At 48.9% G+C, this 25,787-nt stretch overlaps 1 protein-coding gene across 9 annotated transcripts in view; it reads left to right on the plus strand.

The window, feature by feature from the left end:
* Window positions 1–25,787, plus strand: part of DAB2IP (DAB2 interacting protein) — a 320,886-nt gene that overhangs the window by 191,025 nt on the left and 104,074 nt on the right. Inside the window, exon 1 of one of the 9 annotated variants that reach the window (XM_082208819.1) lies at window positions 15,179–15,449. The exons of the other annotated variants lie outside the window; for them this stretch is intronic. The gene's annotated coding sequence lies outside the window, so the exon portion shown is untranslated. Of the gene's footprint in view, window positions 1–15,178; window positions 15,450–25,787 lie in introns of those variants that run through there. 9 annotated transcript variants of the gene reach the window in all.

Raw genomic sequence — 25,787 nt, forward strand, 5'->3', positions numbered from 1 at the left:
TTGCCACTGCACACACACACACACACACACACACACACACGGTAGCCAGGGTTCTGGGCGTTCCTGGCTTGCTTTCTGCTGGGCTCCTCCTGAACTCAGGACAAGCATGCAATTATATGGTAGCCTCTCCTCCACTCCCTGGAGGGTCTGCCATGAACCATCGCTGCTGTTGTGCTTCTTTGCAGGAGGAGCAGAAACTGGAATCAAGATGGGGTTTGCCGGAAGAGGGAGGGGTGGGTGAAATGGGTATGCTGCAGCAGGAGCATTGAGGAGGGGTGTGCTGCCAACGGGGTGGCAGACCCCGCCCTACAAGGAGTGCGTGGCAGCAAGTTTTGACCCCTGCATGCAGTTTTATGCAGACTTTCCCCAAAGGTTGTGCACATTCCTCCGGCTAAAGAATCTGCAGCATGAAATCTGTCGAACTGCAAATTTTGAAGGCGGTTCAATTTGCATTAAAATGTGAACTTTAGGAGACATAAGAACAGAAGGAAATCCTGTCGGATCAGGCCAAAGGGGGCCCCATCTTGTCCAGCATCTTGTTCTTGCAGTGGTCAAGCAGATGCAGCAGTGGGAATCTCACAAGCTCACAACCTGAGCACAAGACCCCGCATGGCTCTTTGTGGCTTCCAGCACCGCTGTGTCTGACTGTGGAGACAGAACATCCCTCATGCCTGGTAGTAATAATAATAATAATAAATTTTATTTATATCCCACCCTCCCCAGCTGAAGCCGGGCTCAGGGCGGCTAACAACAATCAAATAATCAAGCAGTCAAATAGTCACACAATCTAAAAACCTTTCATTATAAAAATTAATTAAATCAAATTGATGGCAACCAATTAAGCAAGATTCTGTGCAGGTTGCCAGAGGAGGGAGTCAGGCTGCGCCCTGACCAAAGGCCTGGCGGAACAACTCTGTCTTGCAGGCCCTGCGGAAAGATGTCAGGTCCCGCAGGGCCCTAGTCTCTTGTGACAGAGCGTTCCACCAGATTGGAGCCGCGGCCGAGAAAGCCCTGGCTCTAGTTGAGGCCAGCCTAACCTCTCTGTGGCCTGGGACCTTGAGGATGTTATTATTTGCAGACTGTAGGTTTCTCTGTGGGGCATACCAGGAGAGGCGGTCCCGTAGGTACGAGGGTCCTAGGCCGTATAGGGCTTTAAAGGTTAAAACCAGCTCCTTAAACCTGATCCTGTACTCCACCGGGAGCCAGTGCAGCTGGTATAGCACCGGATGAATGTGATCTCGCAGCGAAGACCCCATAAGGAGTCTCGCCGCGGCATTCTGCACCCGCTGGAGTTTCTGGGTCAGTCTCAAGGGCAGCCCCATGTAGAGCGAGTTACAATAATCCAGTCTGGAGGTGACCGTCGCGTGGATCACAGTGGCTAGGTCAGGGCGAGAGAGATAAGGGGCCATGGTAGCCTTATCTTCCATGGATTTGTCTGATTTTCTTTTACAGCCATGACCGCCTCCTGTGGGACAGAGTTCCATAGTTTAGTTATGCACTGTGTGAATAAGTTACAGGTAGGTAGCTGTGTTGGTCTGCTGTAGTCAAAACAAAATAAATAAATAAATAAAATTCCTTCCAGTAGCACCTTAGAGTTTGGATTTGATATCCCGCCTTTCACTCCCCTTCAGGAGTCTCAAAGCGGCTAACATTCTCCTTTTCCTTCCTCCCCACAACAAACACTCTGTGAGACGAGTGGGGCTGAGAGACTTCAGAGAAGTGTGACTGGCCCAAGGTCACCCAGCAGCTGCATGTGGAGGAGCAGGGAAGCGAACCCGGTTCACCAGATTACGAGTCCACTGCTCTTAAGCAGTACACCACACTGGCTCTGTGGTATTACTCAGAAGGGTGGTGGGAATGGGTGATTGGCTGATAGGTGTGGTAAACCTGTTGACAACTGTTAATGACTGCAATTGGTCTTACAGGGACAAGCAAGGGCTGAGATGGCTAAAAAAATTATCATGTATAATGAGATAAGAATCCAATGATTCGCCAATTCCCACCACCCTTCTGAGTAATACCCCTCCCCACCCTCACTATATATAAGGATCTGGTGACTTCTGTTTTAGTGTACCTGAAGAAGCGTGCATGTACACGAAAGCTCATACCAAGAACTAACTGAGTTGGTCTCTAAGGTGCTACTCTAAGGAGACGCAGGTGGTGCTGTGGGTTAAACCACAGAGCCTAGGACTTGCCAATCAGAAGGTCGGCGGTTCGAATCCCCGCAAAGGGGTGAGCTCCCGTTGCTCGGTCCCTGCTCCTGCCAACCTAGCAGTTCGAAAGCACGTCCAAGTGCAAGTAGATCAATAGGTACCGCTCCGGCGGGAAGGTAAACAGCATTTCCGTGCGCTGTTCTGGTTCACCAGAAGTGGTTTAGTCACATGACCCAGAAGGCCACATGACCCAGAAGCTGTACTCCAGCTCCCTTGGCCAATAAAGCGAGATGAGCGCCGCAACCCCAGAGTCGGTCATGACTGGACTTAATGGTCAGGGGTCCCTTTACCTTTAAGGTGCTACTGGAAGGAATTTTTCTTATTTTGTATGAATAAGGACTTTCTTTTACCCGTCCTGTATCTCTGAACATTCAGCTTCATTGGGTCACAGACCTATGGCACAGATATGTCTCTGGCTAAGAGAAGGTGGAGGGTGGCTTAGATTTCACCAGTGCCCTCCTGTAAGAAAAGTTGCACAGAAGGGCAAATTGCTGAGGAGGAACCTAGTAAGGGCCCCTGCAACCAGGGACAGCAGGCTGCCACAACTGCTTCTGTCCAGAATTGCCCTAGAATTTCTGCTCTGCTCTGAGAAAATTGCACGTTTGTAGATGTCCCTTGGCAAACCTTCCTCCTTCTGGGTGCTGGATTTAGCCTGAGTGGAAGGGGCGAATATCCCACATCACACTGACCACAGCCAGGCCTTGTAATTTCCACCCTTGCATGGAAATTTAGGCCTGCTCCCTTCTTGAAGTTGAAGCTGAACTGATTTAGCAATTTGCACAAATCTGGATTCCTCCTTCAAGGGCATGAGCCCAGGACAGCCTGTTCTTTGGGCAGCTGGCAAATTTTGAGCAAGCTCTGTTTAGGGTATTGCCTCTAGAGCCTGTTATGGAAAGAGCTCTAGATTTTGTCAAGTGGAAGCCCGGACCTCTGAACATGTGCAGAGTGTCTTCTGTCAAAGCCCCATAGGGCAAACACACAGTGAGACACAATTTAAACTGGTGCCTTCCTGGTTCATGCATAGGCTGCAACCCTAAGCCCAGTTACCTGGCCACACCGAATTCAATGGAACTTACTGCACTTCACTGAGTGGACGGGGTTAGGATTGCATTGAGTGGGGTTTGTGAAAATACTATCTCATGTTTAACCTCAGTCTCCAAGTAGTGAGAGGATCCAGGCCTTAGTTCCCTTGGCATGAAGACTGTTTACCAGGTTTTGGTTTCCTTAGTATGAAGATCAATGGATACTGAGGGATCTTTAGGATATATAGTTTTATTTACACATCTATACAACCTGAGCTTAGGCTGAGGGGAGGGTGTTCACAGCACCAGCACCCCAGCAGACCTTGCTTCTCCTTTAGGTTTTCAGCGGAGCCCCAAGTCACAGCTTTGAGGTTCAGCACAGAGTAATAATAATAATAATAATAATAATAATAATAATAATAATAATTTATTATTTATACCCCGCCCATCTGGCTGGGCCTCCCCAGCCACTCCGGGCGGCTTCCACAGAAAACAAAAATACAATAAAATATCAAACGTTAAAAACTTCCCTGAACAGGGCTGCCTTAAGATGTCTTCTAAATGTCAGGTAGTTGTTTATCACTTTGACATCTGATGGGAGGGCGTTCCACAGGGCGGGCGCCACTACCGAGAAGGCCCTCTGCCTGGTTCCCTGTAGCTTTGCTTCTCGCAATGAGGGAACCGCCAGAAGGCCCTCGGCGCTGGACCTCAGCGTCTGGGCAGAATGATGGGGGTGGAGACGCTCCTTCAGGTATACTGGACCGAGGCCGTTTAGGGCTTTAAAGGTCAGCACTAACACTTTGAATTGTGCTCGGAAACGTACTGGGAGCCAATGCAGGTCTTTCAAGACCGGTGTTATATGGTCTCGGCGGCCGCCCCCAGTCACCAGTCTAGCTGCCGCATTCTGGATTAGTTGTAGTTTCCGAGTCACCTTCAAAGGTAGCCCCACGTAGAGTGCATTGCAGTAGTCCAAGCGGGAGATAACCAGAGCATGCACCACTCTGGCGAGACAGTCCGCAGGCAAATAGGGTCTCAGCCTACGTACCAGATGGAGCTGGTAAACAGCTGCCCTGGACACAGATTTGACCTGTGCCTCCATGGACAGCTGTGAGTCCAAAATGACTCCCAGGCTGCGCACCTGGTCCTTCAGGGGCACAGTTACCCCATTCACGACCAGGGAATCCTCCACACCTGCCCGCCTCCTGTCCCCCAAAAACAGTACTTCTGTCTTGTCAGGATTCAACCTCAATCTGTTAGCCGCCATCCATCCTCCAACCGCCTCCAGACACTCCAGAGGCAAGACATGCCTCTGTCTCCCCACCTTCCAACATCAGCCAAAACACCCCTCACTGTTCTCCCTCCTAAGGTGAGGTGCCATCCAGCCCCGTTGAGGTGGGAAAAATCCCACCCACTTATCTTGATGGTGACCTCTTTGGACATGTACAAGACGGTACTTAACTGGCAATCCAAGACCACTCCCTTAACAAAGGAACTGGTTTGGCTGGTTTCCTCATATAGATTCTACCCCACATAAACAGGATCACAGATTTGGAAGGGACCTGCGGATACCATGCAGACTGACCCGCCCCCCTCAAATCTATAAAAATACCTTTGCATGGTATACACATGAAAACTGTTTTGGATGCCTTGGCAGAAAGATAAGTGCAATCAATCAATAATAAATTTCATTCAACCTGTTGTCACCCCTGCTCTATGAAGCCATGCATGTTTGAATATGTGTGTGTGTGTGTGTGTTTAGAGAAAAGACAATTAAGAGGCAACATGATAGAAATTCATAAAATTATGTGTGGGGTGGAGAAAGTGGATATAGAAATGTTTTTCTCCCTCTCTCATAACACTCGTGGGCATTAAATTAAACAAATGTTGGAAGATTCAGGACAGATAAAGTCCTACACCATGCAGTTAAACTCTGGAACTCCCTTCCACATGAGGCAGTCACGCCCACCAACTTGAACGCCTTTAAAATAGGACTGGATAGATTCGTGGAGAAGAGGGCTGTCTATGGCTCCTAGCCAGAGTGGCTATGCTCTTGTCTCCACAGTCAGAGAGAGCAGTACGTGAACGCTGGAAGCCACAGGAGGGGAGATTTGCTCCTGGGTCCTGCTTGTGGCTTTTGCACTGGGGCACCTGGTTGGCCACCATGAGGAGAAGATGCTGGATGAGATGTAGCCTTTGGCCTGACCCAGCAGGCTCTCCCTATGTTCTTATATCTGGGGCGGTGTTTGCAGGCTGCTTTCTCCGGCCAGCAACGTTTGGCAGGGAAGCAGGCTTTTGCAGCGAGCTTTAGCTCCGGTGGATGGCTTTTGCTCATGCCTTTTACACTGGTCCCTGCAGATCAGCACCTGAATTATTCAGAGCACACACTGCTAGTACTACCCGCAGTGTGATGGAAAGCGCACAGAGCTCAAGGCCAACCGGGGGGGGGGGGCAGCACACTGCTGCCTGTAGCTTTCCACAGCCCCTTCTGCTTTCAGCTATATTGGGTAGACAATTCGTTGCACAATCCCTACTTCCCAAAGGCAGTTGGAGGTTTCAAGCAGCCTCTTCCAATCTCCGAAAACCTCCTTCTTGTGGGGTGTAACTACTTATTTACAGACTTGGGGCTGCTACCCTTGCTTGTGATGCCACCCTTTGCCTGCCCACCTACCCCCCAACAACCCCTTCCCTCCTCCTTTACAGCTTACCCAACCCCCAACCCCATGCCTCACATGTCCTTCAAGCTCCCATCATGTCCTTGCAGCTCCTCTATGTCCTTCCACCCCTGCTTAATTCAAATCACTCTTTAAAAACCTGCCTTCTCTCTTCCGCCCCATTCCCTGAGTTCATGCAACCTCTTTCGGGGGGGGGGGGTTTAAATCTTGTGAAACAAATAAACAAGCACAAATCCAGGACTGAGATGTGGTACTACAGATTCTCCAATGGGGGCTGCATGATGACAGCCTTCCATATTTATGTACTTAGGAAGGTACAGCAGCTGAGCAGATGGGGGCGGGCAGCACCTACAGAGGGCCAGTCCTTTTAAAGCTGCACCACTTCCTCAAAACAAAAACAAAAACCAGTGTCCTTGGACAACCCCCCTCCACTAGTTTTAAGATCATTCGACACGCCCCCCAAACCCCTGCAATGCACTAGACCAGGGGTCTGCAACCCGCGGCTCCGGAGCCGCACGTGGCTCTTTTACACCTTTGCCGCGGCTCCGGGGCGGATACTAGCGAGGGGAGGAGCCGCATTGTGCGCCCCGAGACTCCCCACTGTGGCGGGCGCTGTACTGGCTGTGACGTCGCATGGGGCGGTGTGTGCGCTAGTCACGCACCGTCCCGGCGTCACCTTCCCACCCGCTGTCAGATCGGAGGGCAGCGGCGCGCATGCTTTAAATGTCGCAATGGTTTTGCGGCTCCCAGTTGTTGTTTTTTCTTCGGAAACGGGTCTAAGTGGCTCCTTTTGTCTTAAAGGTTGCAGACCCCTGCACTAGACCAAGGGTAGCCAATATGTTGTCCTCCATATGCTGCTGGACTACAGCAACCATCATCCCTAACCACTGGCCATGCTAAGGGGGGCTGATGGGAACTGTAGTCCACCTAACACCTGGAAGGCACTGCACTGGTCACCCCAATCTAGATGGGATAAAACAGCTTTCTGTGTTCCTCAACTTTGGGAATTGGGAAGGGACTGTGCAGAGAGTAGTGCCTTTGAGCGTGTACAAAGAGTCTTCCCTACCCCTGAACGAGTGACTCATTCCTCTGGAATTAAAGGAAATTACATCCTACAGGACGCGAAATTACATAAGGGACGCGGGTGGCGCTGTGGGTAAAAGCCTCAGCGCCTAGGGCTTGCGGATCGAAAGGTCGGCGGTTCGAATCCCCGCGGCGGGGTGCGCTCCCGCTGCTCGGTCCCAGCGCCTGCCAACCTAGCAGTTCGAAAGCACCCCCGGGTGCAAGTAGATAAATAGGTACCGCTTACCAGCGGGAAGGTAAACGGCATTCCGTGTGCTGCGCTGGCTCGCCAGATGCAGCTTTGTCACGCTGGCCACGTGACCCGGAAGTGTCTGCGGACAGCGCTGGCCCCCGGCCTCCTGAGTGAGATGGGCGCACAAACCCCAGAGTCTGTCAAGACTGGCCCGTTCGGGCAGGGGTACCTTTACCTTTACCTTTACATCCTACATAAGCTGTGTCCTTTGTAGCTAGGAGTGCCTTTAACCAGCTATGTCTGCTTCTGGGCAGGCATTTGGTAACATCTGCACTGTTGCAATGTGCTCAGTGTGGGGCTACCCTTGGGTCTGGTTCTGAGGCTCCAGTGACTGCAGTGTGTGGTGGCCAGATTGCTGGTGGGGTCACCTGGCCGACCATGTGTGGCCCCCTTGTCGAGGCATCTGCACTGGCTGCCCATCTGCTACTGGGTCAGGGTCAAGGCCCTTGTATTAATTCACAAAGCCCTGGACAACTTGGGTCCAGGGTACCTAAGGCCCTTATATCCCAGCTTGATCACTCAGATCATCAGCAGGAGCATCGCTGGTCGTTACCTCGGTTGGTGAGGCTAATTTGACAACAAGAAGAAACCAAGCCTTTGGTGTCTATCAGCCCAGTCCTGTGGAACACTCTGTCACCACCACCACCACCATCACAACAACAACAACAACAATTTATTTATACCCCACCCATCTGGCCGGGTTTCCCCAGTCACTCTGGGCGGCTCCCAACAGAATATTAAAAACGATAAAACATCAAACATTAAAAACTTCCCTAAACAGGGCTGCCTTCAGATGTCTTCTAAAAGTCAGATAGCTGTTTATTTCCTTGACATCTGATGGGAGGGCGTTCCACAGGGCAGGCGCCACCACTGAGAAGGCCCTCTGCCTGGTTTCCTGCAACCTCACATCTCGCAGGGAAGGAACCGCCAGAAGGCCCCGAGTGTCCTGGACCACTAGACATTCAGCAGTTGGCAACTTTGATGCCAACATTTAAACACCTTTTGGAAATGGTTATAATTGGCTGTAACTTACGTCTGTTGTGTGTGTGTGTAGATATATATATACATACATATATATATGTATGTATATATGTATACATATGTATACATATATACATACATATGTATATATATATACATACATATTTGCTTTCGTAGATTTTCACGGGTACAGGAATGCAGGTTTTGGTGTCTTCGGGTGTCTTCCCGTGTAAGAGTCGGGGTGTCTGTGCGACGTTTCGACGAGGTCTCACTCGTCATCTTCAGGCTGGTGCTTTCGGCTTCTTGTTACTGGAACAGAGCCTTCCAGTAACAAGAAGCCGAAAGCACCAGCCTGAAGATGACGAGTGAGACCTCGTCGAAACGTCGCACAGACACCCCGACTCTTACACGGGAAGACACCCGAAGACACCAAAACCTGCATACATACATATATATATACATATTACAGACTCCATCCAGTAGCCAAACTATAGTGGCATGTATGTATACATATGTATATATATATACATACATATATATATACATATTACAGACTCCATCCAGTAGCCAAACTATAGTGGCACCTCCGGATGCTGCACCCCCCTGCAATCCCTACACAGATCTGGCTGGCACAAAGCACAAAACCACAGCTCGCCCCTATACACGAAGCCAAGCCAGAGCACAACTAAATGCAGCACAGCCATCTTCTCAGAAAAACTCTTCACAAGCTCAAGAGGTCAAGACACGAAAGCTTTAGCAACTAATCTACACTTAATGACCCACCCAGTGGTATTCAGAATATCACTCATGAAATCACTCAAGATATCCCTCAAGTAATTAAGGAACAAAAGAAGAAAAGGCACACTAATCTAGGAACTTCCTCTCTGCCCAGAACGTTGGAGGCTATACACCACACCCCTCAACAGTATTTATAGGAACTCAAACACCAGATTCTGCTCTGTTCCAGTAACAAGAAGCCGAAAGCACCAGCCTGAAGATGACGAGTGAGACCTCGTCGAAACGTCGCACAGACACCCCGACTCTTACACGGGAAGACACCCGAAGACACCAAAACCTGCATATATACATACATATATATATACACACACACACACACACACACACACACATATATATATATATATATATATATGATTTTAATTGCATGGTTTTTTGTTTGGATATTTACAGCATAGCATTATATGAATATTTTTATAAATGAATGAATGAATGAATGGAACCACTTTTGTGTTTGCCTGCACCTCTTGTTTTAGTTAGAAGATATACCCAGGGTTTGTGTGGGTATGGGTGTGCGTGCATCTGATTGTGAGCACATCATCAAGTGGTTGTAAGGTTTTGTTTTCTGGCTTTTCTCACACAATACAAAAAAATCTGTGAATTCTTGGATGTGGCTGATTCATCCAAACAGCTGTCTCCATCCCCGCCCACCTTTTTATTCATCTTTTGCCTATCCACAGTGAGATCCAGGGAGCTCCTGAAGCTGCAAAATGAATGGAGGCCACATCCCTTTGATTTAAAGGCTTTGTTTATGAAGTGGGGAGGGGTGGGATGGGGAGAACGGAGACCCCGACCCCTCAACCAGTGAAAAATTTGTCCTTTGCTCTGAAACTGAGAGGCTCTCTCCAGACCAGGCACAAGATGCAACCTATAATCAGGGCTTGGGTGGTGACTAATCTCCATCCACTCTGAAAATGTCCAATTATTAACAGATGAGGATGATAATACATCAGGGTAGTGTTGATTTGGTTTGTTTTATTTAAAAAGGTCATCCAGCTGCAATGTACAGGCAGCCTTTGACTGTTCCCTTAATTTTTAAAATAAAACAACATGTGCTCTCTCGTCTGCATCCCTTTTGACTGCAGCAAGGAGGAAGATGCCTCATTGACATGATTTGGTGGGTCTGAAAGAAATAATTCTAGACAGTTGCAAAAGGCCTGTGTGAGGCAGCCTTCCTCGACTGCCTTCTGTCTTCCTGGGGAATTATTTTTGGGACTTGGGATGGCCTGGCAGGGTGTGGTCTGTTTGTGGGGAAAGCTCATGGAATGGATCCTCCTCTCCTCTCCTCTTCCACCCACCAACCTATTACCTAACCTTTCAGTTTTTCTGTTTTGCTATATGCAGGACATCAGGAGTGCGAGGGGAGGAATTTGGTTAAGGACACAGCTGAATGCCAGCCTTTTTTATCTTGTTGGCATCCAACTGTCTTGAGAAGCGATGGAGTGTGTCTCTGGGAGTGAAGCCAAACTGCTGTGTTAGCAGCAACCAAGTGACCTACCAGGGGCACAAGTCTGGGCAGCATGTCTGGAGGTCCTGGGCTGCGCAGACAACAAGACCCTCCTTTTGGCCACACTGATGTGGTGCAAAGGAAAGCAGAGCAGGATGTTTGGCACCAGCTTGGCACCTGCCGGAAGGCGGCATACAAGGCGCCATCTTGGGGACTCTGCTCCAGATTTCATCATCATCATCATCATCATTTATTATTTATACCCCACCTATCTGGCTGGGCTTCCCCAGCCACTCTGGGCGGCTTCCAACAAAATATTAAAATACCATAATGCATCCAACATTAAAGGCTTCCCTTCTCCTTAGCCTTTTCTTCTCCCAAAGATGTCCTGCAAAGCAGCAGAGGTTGAGGACCAGAGCAGTGGCGTAGCGTGGGGGGTGCCAGGGGTGCCGGCCGCAACATCTGGGGGGGCGCGCTCGCTGCCTCCGGAGTCGCCAAAGAGCCTCGGGCGCAGGCTGTAGCGGAGCCGCATGTCTCGCGGAACCGCCGAGCTGTGCGCGCGTCCGGGCTGAAGGCGCCCGGCAGGCAGCGGCTCTCAGCGCTCGCCGCGGAGGACGCGCCAGGCAGCCCCTCCTCACAGCCCCGCCTCCGCCGCTGCTGCTGCTGCTGGGCAGTTGCATTTTCCTTGCCTCTCTGCCCCCCTCCTCCTCCGGGCAAGCGGCGTCGTTTGGGCGGCAGCGCCAGCGGCAACTCGCGGGTTGGGGGGGGGCGCAAATTACTTGCCTTGCCCCGGGTTAGGGGGCGCAAATTACTTGCGTTGCCCCGGGTGCTGAGAACTCACGCTACGCCGCTGGACCAGAGTTTTCCTTCTCCTTCTCCCTTCCCAGGTGGACGATCTCCATCCACCTGTCTCCAAATTTTGTGATGAGGCTGAAAGAGGGCATGCAGCAGAGCCAGGGAGGTGTGCAGCCTGGAAAGATTTCTCAAGGGCCAGCCAGATAGAGATTCCCCACTGCTGGTTTTGGGAAAATCGCACCAAATGTGAGGTATATCGTACAGAGAAGCAACTGCTATACCCTCCCTCCGGGGAAGGTTCAGCAGGGCTCTTAGCAGCCTCCCATTATCATTTCACGCAGGTTCGTGCCTCACACAGCGCCACCAAACACCAACTCACCGCTTGCTGCCTGAGCACCTTATCTCAAGGTTTTAAGCTGGGCTTGCTTCCCAAAAGCTCATCTCCCCCACCTCAGTTGTTTTTGTTGAAGCAAGGTGTGCAGCACAGCAGGTGCCAGGAGCTGCCTCCCACAGGAACACTCCCTGGCACCAGCGGTAACTATTCTCTGTAAACTCTTCGTTTCCAAGAGTACTTTCCAAAGATAATCTTCTCCACTGCATTCAGCAGGTGCTGTCTGGGGGTGAAGGGTGGGGTGGAGAGGTAATAACAGTCTTGCCAGAGGGTGCTTCCAAAACGGTGCACATTGAAGAATGTAAGAACACAGGAAGAGCCCTGAGGCTGGATCAGGCCAATGGTCAATCAAGTCCAGCACCCTCTTCTCAGTGTGGCCAGCCAGGTGTGTCAGTGGGAAACCCAGAAGCAGAACCTGAGTGTAGAAGCAATCTCCCCTCCTGTGTTTTCTAACAGCTAGTATATCTCTGTCAATTTCTGTCTGTTGGTGAGGGAGTCCACCTCCGCAAACAAAATCCTTTTTTTTTAGAAAAATGGGGTGGGGTGTGTTTGTGTTGAAACCCCACCACCGAGGCTGCTGTGTTCTATATCTGCCACTCTCAGCCACTTCACAGATGCCACGATGCCTCGCCCCCTCGGTTTTCCTTCCGGCAATCTGCTCTCACCAGTTGCCAATTAATTGCATATTGGTGTCTGCTCTCTTCCAGCAGTCTCGATAAACACAAGGAAGGCAGAATTTGAACAAACTCAGTCCTGACTGCTGCGGGGAGGGGAGGTGGGGTCTGTTGGCAGGCAGAATGAAAATCTGTCATTGTCTCAGGCATGTTATCTGCTTGCTTTTGAAAGCAGACTTGTGGGGAAGGGGGTGGGCTTTGCTGTTTCACTCCAGAGATGGTAAAGGATGCTGAGACCCAAGTGTTGCTGCGTTCTTTTCTTCTTCTTCTAAAGTGTTTGATATGATACGATAATCTTTATTGTCCTTGTCCCATACAGAACAACGAAATTGAAAAATCTACATAAAACATTCAAAACCCAACAAGCCTGTTATCCCAGCTATCCCAGGCTGGTTAGCCCCCTAAAAACTCTGATACCCCATTTTAAAATACAGTGGTACCTCGGGTTAAGTACTTAATTCGTTCCAGAGGTCTGTTCTTAACCTGAAAGTGTTCTTAATCTGAAGCACCACTTTAGCTAATGGGGCCTCCTGCTGCTGCTGTGCTGCCAGAGCATGATTTCTGTTCTCATCCTGAAGCAAAGTTCTTAACTTGAAGCACTATTTCTGGGTTAGCGGAGTCTGTAACCTGAAGCATATGTAACCTGAAGTGTATGTAACCCGAGGTACCACTGTACAGTATACTCCCATAGAGACTCCTTACACTGCGTTTAAAACCAAAATCACATTTTGAGAGAAACTGTTTCTCAGGCAGCTAGTCCTAGTCTTTATAACCCTGGACCTTCTTCCAGAAGGCAGAAGCTGAAAGAGATCATTTCCGGGGTGTGCACTATCCTGCGCTATCTCTGCAGCTTTCTTATGACATCCGGAAGCATAGATTTGATCCAAGGTGGGAAGAGTGCACCCAATTATTCAGGGTGGAAAAAGGCTTTTGTTGCTGGACTGCCCTTCAAGTCAAACACACACACACACATATGCCAATTCTGTTTGTTTCAGAACATGTTTTTGTTCTGAAGGACTTCTTTGTGCAGCGTGAAAAAATGTTGGAAGATTAAGGACAGATAAAGTCCTTCAGCATGCAGCACGTAGTTAAACTATGGAACTCACTACCACAAGAGGCAGTGATGGCCACATACTTGGACAGCTTTAAAAGAGGACTGGAAAGTCGGTAGAGCATGAGACTCTTAATCTTGGGGTCATGGGTTCGAGCTCCACGTTGGGCAAAAGGAGGTTGGACTAGATGATCCCCATGGTCCCTCCCAACTCCACAGCTCTATGATTATTTTAAGCACCTGTAAGCATTGCCTCCCCCTCCCTGATTTGCTCTGGCAATAATTCATAGAATCCTAGAATCATAGAGTTGGAAGAGACCACAAGGGCCATCGAGTCCAACCCCCTGCCAAGCAGGAAACACCATCAGAGCACTCCTGACATATGGTTGTCAAGCCTCTGCTTAAAGACCTCCAAAGTAGGAGACTCCACCACACTCCTTGGCAGCAAATTCCACTGTCGAACAGCTCTTACTGTCAGGAAGTTCTTCCTAATGTTTAGGTGGAATCTTCTTTCTTGTAGTTTGGATCCATTGCTCCGTGTCCGCTTCTCTGGAAACAACCTTTCTCCCTCCTCTATGTGACATCCTTTTATATATTTGAACATGGTTATCATATCACCCCTTAACCTCCTCTTCTCCAGGCTAAACATGCCCAGCTCCCTTAGCCGTTCCTCATAAGGCATCGTTTCCAGGCCTTTGACCATTTTGGTTGCCCTCCTCTGGACACGTTCCAGTTTGTCAGTGTCCTTCTTGAACTGTGGTGCCCAGAACTGGACACAGTACTCCAGGTGAGGTCTGACCAGAGCAGAATACAGTGGCACTATTACTTCCCTTGATCTAGATGCTATACTCCTATTGATGCAGCCCAGAATTGCATTGGCTTTTTTAGCTGCCGCGTCACCCTGTTGGCTCATGTCAAGATTGTGGTCAACCAAGACTCCTAGATCCTTTTCACATGTATTGCTCTCAAGCCAGGTGTCACCCATTTTGTATATGTGCCTCTCATTTTTTTTGCCCAAGTGCAATACTTTACATTTCTCCCTGTTAAAGTTCATCTTGTTTGTTTTGGCCCAGTTCTCTAATCTGTCAATTGAGTCCCCAAATACTGTATTTTATAACAAGGCTAATGGACAATACAGTGCAGGCTATTGGCCACCAACCTCAGACCATCAGATTTAGACAGAGCTTGCCTTGCAGCCTGGCGATTCTAAGGCAAAGCGTGGAAGCCTCTAGGGAGCCACAGACCTGCCAATCTGTCTGTGCTGGGGAAGAAGGCTAGTTTAAGAGGGGATGCTGTATAATCTGTCTGAAATCTGCCCTTAAGGACCTGAGAAAGCCACAGCCTCTCTGCTTGGGTCAGGCTTTTTGCCTCCTCCCCAGTAGTGACATCCCTTCATGGAGAGAACATACTATCTTGCTAATAAGGTATCCTGCACCCTAGGCTGGGCTTTGGCAGATGTGGCAGCCGGTTTAGATGCGACTTTGCACAGTGGCCTCTGGATAACAAAATCTGTTTGAACTTGGCCCTGTAGACCACCGGAAACCAGGTCAAAGCCAAGAGAAGGGCGTCTCTAAGCATCTCCAAAAACCCTCTCCATCCAGACTTTGCTGTTGCTCAAACCGCTGGGAAAGCAGAAAAAGAGTCTATTCGGTGTGCAATCAGTTCGGCGCGAGGGGAAGCCGCACCGTAGTTTTGAGTACATGCACGATCTGTTCTCTCCTCCTATTTCCCGATTCCCAAAGGAAGGGAAGCGAGGAGGAGGGCGGGCCGGCAGCGCAAGCGAGGGGACGGGCCGGGCCGGGTCGGGCTCGCCTTTGTCTCCTCCCTTCCCGCGGAACGAGCCAGCCGAGGGAAGGAGGCTGGATTGTGCCCGGGCTAAGTCCGCCTTTGCTGCTGCTGCTAGGTCGAACCCCCGGGAGGATTGGGGCCTGGAACAGAAGGAAGAGGAGCAGCGCCCGCTCCACTCCACTCCCCGAGCCGAGGCAGGCTGGGGAGCGATGGTGGCCAGCGCCAGACGCTGCTCTGTGGAGCTTTCAGCGTGGCACCTCCTTCTCCGAGGAGACCCGCAAGTGGCGGAGACGGCTGCCAAGGTAGGGGCGCTGCGACACGGCCGGATCAAATGAACGCCCGCCTCGTTTGTTCATCAGCAAGCCCCTCGGGGGTTCTGGTTGCAAGCGCGATTCAGAGCTTGTAATGGGGAGATGGCTCAGCGGCGATCGTGCGCTTCCTTCCATCGGGAATCAGGCCCAGGGAAGGCGGCGGCGCTGGCTCTGCCCGGCGGCAAGTCGTCCTGGCAGCAAGATCTCTTGCACGCGGGCGGGGGGGGGGACCTTGCTCCAGAGTAAGTGGGCGTTGGCATGCTAGAATCAGGTGCGGGCTTGCTCGGGAGCAACAACCGGTACAGCGCTGGATGGCGCGCTTGGCAGCGGGGGCAGATGTTGCACGCGCTTCCTCCTGAGGGAACACTCCCGCTCCGTGGGATGCAGCGGGGTGGTCGCCTACTCCTGAGTAAACGTAGTTCCTGGAGTGGTTGTTTGTGACGTGGGGCAGGGCCGGGTTTAGGTTTGATGAGGCCCTGAGCCCCTGAAGGTAATGGGGCCCTTTATATGTTCAGCTGTCCTTTGTCAACAACGAATGGTCCCTGTTTTTGGTGTTGAATATATGCTATATGGTAATTGATGGACCTAATAGGTATCTCAAGCCGTTTGCACGTAACAAAATATGTATTTTATCAAAGTAATTGTTGAACTGAAATACAATTAAGAAGAGGTATATTAATAGTGAAATGGGGGGGGGCAAGAGAGTGGGGCCCTAAGCTATAGCTTGATTAGCTTATACGTAAATCCAGCACTGGATGGGCTCATGGGGTCCCTTTTATATCCTCACAACAATCCAGTGAGGTAGCCCACCCCCTCAAATCAGCCCCAGCCCACTGTTAGCTCCTTGTCTGAGCAGTAATAGCATATTTGCATAGCTCAACATTTAACACCAGACTTCTCCAACGTTGTTCCCTCCAGATGTTTCAGACTATGGCTGTGTTCATATCCTCTTATTTCATTTCCCCTCCATCTCTCTACCTCTCAATTCTTGCACTATAGCTTAGCTTTCTCTAGGACATAGAAGCATCTTTTTGGAATGCCTGCCAAATAACGTGCAAGTTTAGTTCCAGTGGTGGTGCAATGGTTAAAGGGCTGGACTAGGACTAGGAGGTTGAAGACCCCACTCAGCCCTGGAGCTCACTGGGTGACCTTGGCCCAGGCACTGCCTTCCAGACTGACCCCCCTCTCAGTCTTAGACACTGATATATGAAAGCTAGGAGCTGAATGGCACCTTAAACCTAGGTTGTTGTGCACAGCAACGGAATGTCTAGGCGTCGTTTTTTAATAACAAGAATACTAAGCTGAAAATGAATGAACTGCAGCTAGAATCTTATGTTCATTTTTCACATGGTCTAGTCCTCACCTGAAGAATGCAAAAAACAAAGTCATGCTTCCCCTCCCAACCGCCCCCCCCCCAAATATTCTAAAGAGTGTCTCTTCTCCATTCTTCAGAGAATGGCTGGAAGTGGGGAGGCAGGAAAAAAAAATCATCTTTCTTTCCACTCTGCAGACAAGCCCTGGATTCTCCCTAAAAACTCCTTTCCCTCATATAAATAGATATTTTGGGCTCAGCAATTAACACATATTAAAGGCCTATGCAACTGATGGCAGAGACACCACCTTGAGTGTCCAGTTTGCAAACCTAGGACTTAAGTGTCCTGCAATGATCCCACTCCAAAATTTGTTTTGATTTTAAGCATCACTGTGAGAGTCTGAGGTAGACAACACTTTAACATGCACTACTTAAACCAGTGATGGCCAAACTTAGCTCTCCAGCTGTTTTGGGACTACAACTCCCATCATCCCTAGCTAACAGGACCAGTGGTCAGAGATGATGGGAACTGTAGTCCCAAAACAGCTGGAGGGCCAAGTTTGGCCATCACTGACTTAAACCGTCAAAAACTAACTGGCTTGTATATTTCAAATTAAAAGCACATTATATATTAAAAGTACATCAAACAAGGCAACTAAAACCTAAACAAAACATGTTGGGTTAAAAAGAAAAGAAAGTTTTCAGGCCCCCAATCCATGCACATTTTACTTGTGAGGAAGCCCCATTGAACTTGGTTGGGATTTACTTCTGAGTAACAGTGGCAATTTTAATCTGAAATCTTAGGCGCAGTATTCCACCCAGAGCTCAGAAACTGCTCGCATTTATGAAATTCCCTGTCGCAGAACATTCCTCGAACAATGGGAGTTTTAAACACTGCCTACCTCAGAGTTGTTGTGAGGGTTTAAAGATGGGGAGACAGAGAACTATGTTCACTATCTTGAGCTCCTTGGAAGAAAAGGTGGGATATAAGTGCAATAAACAACCAAATAGATTTCTGTATTGTTTGCAAATGGATATTTTTCCGGAAGCAAATCACACAGAGTGATAAACTTGCACCGTATTCCAGTGGCGTTCAGAAAGTGGGTTTCACGTCACGTGTAAGCTTCAAATCTAACTTTGGAAATTAACAGGGAAACATCTGGAAAATGGAGGAAACTACCATGTGAATTCAGCTTGTGACTCCCACAGACCCCCAGCCAGCATGCAGGCTGAGGAAGGCTGTTCTAGCCATTACACCCCACTGCTTATTTTACTTGCATCCAGTGCAAGGAGTTCTATGCAGGCTGTTTGGGAGCTGAGGCTGGAATGCAGTTTTGGAAAAAGGAAACAACTTCCCTGTGTTTGAAGCTGCTGCTGGTTATTCTTTGGCCATCAGTGGCGTAGCGTGGGGGGGTGCAAGGGGGGCAGGCCGCACCGGGCGCAACATCTGGGGGGGTGCGCTCGCTGCCTCCGGAGTCGCCGAAGAGCCTCGGGCGCAGGCTGTAGCAGAGCCGCATGTCTCGCGGAACCGCCGAGCTGTGCGCGCGTCCGGGCTGAAGGCGCCCGGCAGGCAGCGGCTCTCAGCGCTCGCCGCGGAGGACGCGCCAGGCAGCCCCTCCTCACAGCCCCGCCTCCGCCGGTGCTGCTGCAGCTGCTGGGCCATGTTGCATTTTCCTCGCCTCTCTGCCCCCCTCCTCCTCCGGGCAAGCGGCGTCGTTTGGGCGGCAGCGCCAGCGGCAACTCACAGGTTAGGGGTTAGGGGGGCACAAATTACTTGCGTTGCCCCGAGTTAGGGGGCGCAAATTACTTGCGTTGCCCCGGGTTAGGGGGCGCAAATTACTTGCGTTGCCCCGGGTGCTGACAACTCACGCTACGCCGCTGTTGGCCATCCTCCCTCGGTGACTTTCTTTGTAAATTGCCAAACTGGGATTGGCAAGGGTTCAAATCCCCACTTAGCTATGATGCTTAATGGGCCAACATCACAGGGTAGATGGGTGGATAAAAGTGGGGTTCGAGAAGCACGCATGCTGCCCTGATAGGGTATATCGTTTTAGAGGAATGAAATGCAATTTTTGCTAATTTCTTAAGTGATTAGTCTTAACAATACATTTTTGGGTGTGGGGAATTCAAATCTGCTATTATTTTTGTGATTGGACAACATTTACGGTAACTTGGCAAGTCTACGTCTGATGAGGAAACACATAAACTGCTTTCAGAAAACCAAATAATTTTTATTTTACCACCTGAAAATTTCACTTCATTTCACTTTTAATTAGTATACTGCCTTTCTATATTACTATACACAAGGCAGTTTACAAGCTGAAGAAATAACAAATATCACACACCTTATAACAATCTGATTCAAAAGCCATAATAACATAACTTTAAAATAAACAATGTATCAAAAAAAGTAATATTCAATAATCCATTAGAATATAATAGTACACAATACAATTTAATATCAGCAAATAATAATTAAACAGAAATTCACTCTTCACAACAATAAATAATTACTAAACTATAATCAATAAAAATAACAATTCACAATGCTTAAAATACCACAATACATGCAAAACCATGTAAAAAGATCAAATGGAGAAACAACACACAACGTATAAAACGTTAAATGGTAATGATAATTGATAATAAGTTGTTGTTGTTGTTATAACTGCAAGCACTTGGCAATCATTTCTAATGATTTATTTGCAGTTTTAGACACAATTTACTTACCAAGCAAAACTAAATTATATTAATTTAACCAAAATATCTTTTGAATTCCCGTCATGTTGCAACTTTTCCGCATCTCTCCTTTTTGTAGTTTGAAAGTTGAAAAATTCAACACAGCTGCCAAAGGTGCAAATCCCTGCATTTGTGTAACAAACAAAACAACGGTGCCGTGAAATGGCTAGGCTGAGACTACCTTGAGAAAGTTGCCCCGAATGCTCGATGAAGATTTGAACCCAGAACTTCCTGGCCTAGCCTCTGTGCTCTCTACGTAATGCTTCACACTGGCCTTGATAATGCAACAAAGCACTGCAGACCCTCCCCCCCAAAAGGGGGGTGTAGCTGGGGGGAGGGCTGTGGCTCCGTGCTAGAGCGCATGCTTTGCATGCCGAAGGTCCCGGGTTCAGCTTCCCACATCTCCCGTCCAGGTCCCGGGGTCAGGAGAGCCACTGCCAGTCTGGGCAGCCAATACTGAGTTAGGTGGAATGGTTTAAGGCTTCGGACATTAAACCACTTTGTATTTAGGGACACAAGGACTAGAATGGTGCTCAATTTTGTAAGGAGCTGACCAAAACTTAATGTCTGAGCACCTGCTCTGTTTGCTGAAGGTCACAAGCTCAATTCCCACACCACCCTAGCGACTCCCCACACCTGGTAGGGCTGGGAAAGCTGCGAGCGCTGCTACTGATCAGTGTTGACCCTGCTAAGCTCAATGGATCAGGGGCTGACTTGTTTATGAGGCAACCTCCCTTGGTTCTTAATATTATATTAAAAAGCAGACCATTTTGTTAGCATCACTCATGAGCTGGGAAATGTCCCTAGGCGCTGAGCATTGAAACAAAATGCGGTCATCTTGCCATGTCTCTGTCTCTCGCTCTCCTTGGCTGCTGCTATGGAAAGAAGGTGGATGTTCCGTTCCTTACCCTTTTTTTTCCACTTTCGCTTCTTCTTAATTATTCCAGGCTGGTGAGAAACTGAACTAGATGATAAGAGAACTAACCAGATTTCCAGCAGCTGCTGAGATAACCACTCTGGCTTCTAGTCTTTGCTTTGAAAGTTTGTGGTGGGAAAGTGGAGGAGGCGCTTCCTGCCTTCTGAGGTGTCAATTTGTTGACATGTTTCTGTTATTCCTCCTGTTTCTTGGCTCGGTGTACAAAGCAAGCAGCCAGAAAATCAGAGGATGTGAATTTCTTTTTTTAAAAAAGGAGGAAAAGCGAGAGCCAGCCAGCTGCTCCCCTCCCCCTCAAAAAAACCCCCCAATTGCAAGCATCACAGACTTGGATAAAAGCGACACAGCTTTTATTAGAATTTTACAAGTCAGTTCAGTGTCTTGTGATGCTCCGGGTAAGACCTTCAAAACCTTGCTGGTTTGATGCTGGAATCTTCAGAGTGACCCCGTAAAGGGGGACTGTGCTTGTTATACCTATTTGGCAGAAGGAATTATGCTTATCTTAGGCCTTCGGGGTCCATGCATGGCTGAGGGAAGGCTAGCATTGCCCCCCTGTATGCTTGCTAGTCCCCCCTCCAAAAAATTCCATAATGTCCCATTCATGCTCAGTCCTAAGGAACTCTCCTTGTAGCTTGTTGGGGAGGAAGAGGGAGAGAAGTTCTCATGTTTTGCAAATGTTAAAATGAGGGAAATGTTATGACCTATCTGTATGGAGATATATAGTACGTTTCCGAGCACAATTCAAAGTGTTGGTGCTGACCTTTAAAGCCCTAAATGGCTTCGGTCCAGTACAGTGGTACCTCTGGATGTGAACAGGATCTGTTCCGGAGCCCCATTTGCATCCTGAAGCGAATGCAACCCGCGTCTGTGCGTGTGCGCGGGTTGTGATTCGCCGCTTCTGCGCATGCGCGCACGTCATTTTTAGCGTCTGCGCATGTGCGAGCGGTGAAACCCGGAAGTAAGTGCTGCGTAGTGCAACCCGAAAATGCTCAACCCGAAGCATATTTAACCCGAGGTATGACTGTATAACTGAAGGAGCGCCTCCACCCCTATCGTTCTGCCTGGACACTGTGGTTCAGCTCCGAGGGCCTTCTGGAGGTTCCCTCATTGCAAGAAGCAAAGCTACAGGGAACCAGGCAGAGGGCCTTCTTGGTGGTAGCACCCGCCCTGTAGAATGCCCTCCCACCAGATGTCCATGCGAACAACTTCCAGACTTTTAGAAGACATCTGAAGGCAGCCCTGTTTAGGGAAGCTTTTAATGTTTGAGGCATTACTGTGTTTTAGTATTTTGTTGGAAGCCGCCCAGAGTGGCTGGGGAATAAATAAATTATTATTATTATTATTATTATTATTATTATTATTATTATTATTATTATTTAGATAGTTTCTGCACTGATTCCTGCATTACAGGGTGTTGGACTAGCTGACCCTTGGAGATCCCTCCCAATTCTACTTTTCTATGAGGTCTTACTTTATAGGCAATGTTTTACAGCAGGCTTTGCCAACCTGGTACAGGAACGTCTGCCTATAAAAATGTGGAAGCTCTCTGTCAAACAGGCACAAGTGTTATCTACATGGGGATTCTTTTGTATGTAAAAAGCAAACTGTGTGTTTGTTTGTGTATGTGGTTACTGTCAGGTTCGGCGACTGCCTTTTCTTTGGTAGGCTGCTGTGTATGATTACAGTATTTACTTGGCATGCAAAATTTAACTGACCTGGCCAGCTTGGCAAGGAAGCTCTTTTACTGTTTGCAGATTATTATTGCACAGGCTGCTCCACAGCCCTCCTCCTCCTCCCAGCGTTCCTTGAAGCAAACAACACAAAATTCATGTGTGTGTTGCTGCCTTCACAGGTGCTCACTTGAGGCTCATAGGCAACAACTTGCCTAAAATCAGCTTGTGGACGGTGGCAAGGATAGTAATACTCTTCAGAGAATTGCAGACAATTTGCATGCATTATCTTCGTAGGCTTAGCTGGACCCAGGCTAATAACCTGCTTATATTGTCAGCCTTAGTCCTGAGTCATATGAAGTCATAGTAGAGAGCGTCTCTGAGCCTCTGCAGAGTGTACATTGTGTGGCAAGTGCCAGCTGCATGCATGCATGGCAGACTAGCAGTTAAGTGTTTCCCTGGGTCACAACTTGCTGGCATTACAGGGGGTTGAACTAAATCAGGGGTCAGCAAACTTTTTCAGCAGAGGGCCGGTTCACTGTCCCTCAGACCTTGTGGGGGCTGGACTATATTTTTTGAGGGGGTGATGAACGAATTCCTATGCCCCACAAATAACCCAGAGATGCATTTTAAATAAAAGCACACATTCTACTCATGTAAAATTACACGCTGATTCCTGGACTGTCTGCAATAATAATAATAATAATAATTTATTATTTATACCCCGCCCATCTGGCTGGGCCTCCCAAGCTAGATTGAGATGGTGATTGGGCAGGATCCAGCCCCTGGGCCTTAGTTTGCCTACCCATGGATTAAATCAATGTTTCTTAACCTTGGGTCCTATAATCCCTGACCACTAGTCCTGCTAGCTAGGGGTGATGGGAGTTGTAGTCCAACAGCAGCTGGGGACCCAAGTTTGAGACTAAATAAATCCTCTGGGTCAGTTCTGTGGTTTTGTGATTATATAAACCTGCAAACTCCATTCAGAAGCTCAGTTTATTGAGCTCAATACTTTCGTATTCCAGAAATAAGAAGCTGAAGGATGGGTGGGGGTGTGACCCAGGCTATAGGTGGAGTTGTGTACACTCTGCTTTAAAAATAGTTTAATAATCTTCAGCCTGGCAATCCATCTTCAAAGAGAGGTGAGCCAAAGAAGATTCTGTTGTCCCAGGTCAGTGGTCCATTGAGTTCAGCACCCTGTTTTCACACTAGCCATGCCGATGCCCATTATGGGAAACCAGGGAGCAGAGGAAAAGCACAATAGAAACATTTCTCCCCTCCTGTGGTTTCCAGCAACTGCTATTCAGAACTTATTCTTCGTTAGGATCGCATCAGGGTTCTGGTAATGGGCAAGATTCAGATGGCATCAGAAGAAAACATATTATGTCCTTCAGGTATGTTGAAGATCTGGATGTGTAGAATATCTGGTGCTGATTGAAGCAAAGGGAGAATCTCAAAGGGAGACAACGACTTCCAAATCAGGATGGCAGTTCCACAGACTGGGAGGTTGAGGAATGAACTATTGCATGATTGCTGATTATGTCCAACCAAGAGGGGCACTTTAGGATGAACTTCAGTGTAATCTAAACCAGAGAAGACTTGGGCTAATGATCATCTGATAAATGGATTTTTTAAAAAAAACAAATGATTTCTGACCCTTCCAATATAGCTTATTTGGCATTGGGGATGGAATGGGCTGACTGAATTTTCAAACCAGCAATGTATGCCTACTTTTCTCCCCTATTGGCAGAAGAGCTGTGCTACTTTAAAGGTAAAGGTAAAGGTACCCCTGCCCGAACGGGCCAGTCTTGACAGACTCTGGGGTTTGTGCGCCCATCTCACTCAAGAGGCCGGGGGCCAGCGCTGTCCGGAGACACTTCCGGGTCACGTGGCCAGCGTGACAAAGCTGCATCTGGCGAGCCAGCACAGCACACGGAACGCCGTTTACCTTCCCGCTGGTAAGCGGTACCTATTTATCTACTTGCACCCGGGGGTGCTTTCGAACTGCTAGGTTGGCAGGCGCTGGGACCGAGCAGCGGGAGCGCACCCCGCCGCGGGGATTCGAACTGCCGACCTCTCGATCGGCAAGCCCTAGACGCTGAGGCTTTTACCCACAGCGCCACCCGCGTCCCTGTGCTACTTTAAATGGCTTAAATAAAAGTGTTTGTTTTTTTTACAAAAAGAAGAAGAATTGCTTCCTCTGACTGTCAGAGCAGAGCAAACATGGCTAGTAGCCATCCATCGCCTTCCCCTACCCCCATGAATTGTCCCGGTCCCCTTTTTAAAACAATCCAAGTTGGTAGCCCCCACTGCCTCCTTCTGGAGGGAGTTACGCAGTTGGACTTTGCACTGTGTGAAAAAGGTCTTTCTCTTATCTGTCCTTCCAGCATTCAGCTCCATCGGATGCCCAGGAGTTCTAGCATTACAAAAAAGACAGGGAAACTTCTCTCTGTGCGCTTTCCCCATGCTGTGTATCATTTTATAAACTCCAATCATGTCTCCTCTTACTCACCTTTCCTCTAAAGTAAAAGGTCCTCATATGGGAATCGCTCCATCTCCTCGGTCATCTTTGGCCGCCCTTTTCTGAAACCTTTCCAGCTCCAGCATGTCCTTTTTGACCCCATGACGTGCACGAGCGAGGCAGATTTGTATGTTCCTTGTTGTAAGCTATTTGTTCTGTGGCGTCTGAGATTCCACCAGGCGCTGCCCACACACCTAAGCATCAGCTCCTGTTTGTGGTTTCCAACATTAGAACGTTGGTCAAGGAGTTGCGACCCCCACTTTCCTATCCCTGCTCCGTTCTGAAGCTCAAGGAACACCAGTCATTCAGGCAGCCTAACTCTACCTTGCAGAATAGTTGCACAAATAATTTTGAGGGTGCCGCTGCTGAGGGGGAACCATGCATTCTGCCCCTGGCCTCCTCTGGGAAAACAGGACAGGTTAATAAACTGTTTTTCATGGAAATACACCTTTGCAACAATAATGGCTGCAGATTTGATGACTTCAGTGTGATGTGAACGGGATCTGTTCCGGAGCCCCGTTCGCATCCCGAACAGAACGTAAGGCACGACAGCACGTGCGCGGGTTGTGTTTTACCGCTTCCGCGCATGTGCGTGACGTCATTTGGACCGTCTGCGCATGCACAGGCAGCAAAACCCGTAAGTAGCGCGCTCCGTAACTTCCGGGTCGTCGCAGAGCCAACCCGAAAGTGCTCACCCTGAAGCGTATTTATCCCGAGGTATGACTGTTCTTAGGAGCAGAAGTGCTGCTCCCCTACCCAAAAAACCCCAATCCTTGCATTGCACAAACGTAAAGCTTTGCTGTGGTTTTATTTCCCCCGGTGATGTTTTTGTTTTTTAAATGAAGAGGTTCGTGGAGTACATTTTTAGTGGCCTTGCCAGAACATAGGCCCCAGTGTGAGATTTTGAGCCGAGCTGCAGCTTGTGGGTGGCAAGTGGGGGGGGGGGTGTTGGAGAATACAGATGCCCTCTGCTGAGGTTATGAAGGGGGAAAGAGCTGGACCCAGAGACATGGGCTGCTGCCAAGAGATTTACGGCAAACAACGGGGGGTGGGGGTGGGGAGCAGGCGCCAAGGTAATAAAGCAAATGACTTCAGCAGTAGCCTTTAAAAAGAGGATTGCCTCATCGCCCAAGTGAGAATGGCAAGATTCACC

Source organism: Podarcis vaucheri (assembly GCF_965113315.1).
Source record: "Podarcis vaucheri genome assembly, chromosome: Z".
NCBI lineage: Eukaryota > Metazoa > Chordata > Lepidosauria > Squamata > Lacertidae > Podarcis > Podarcis vaucheri.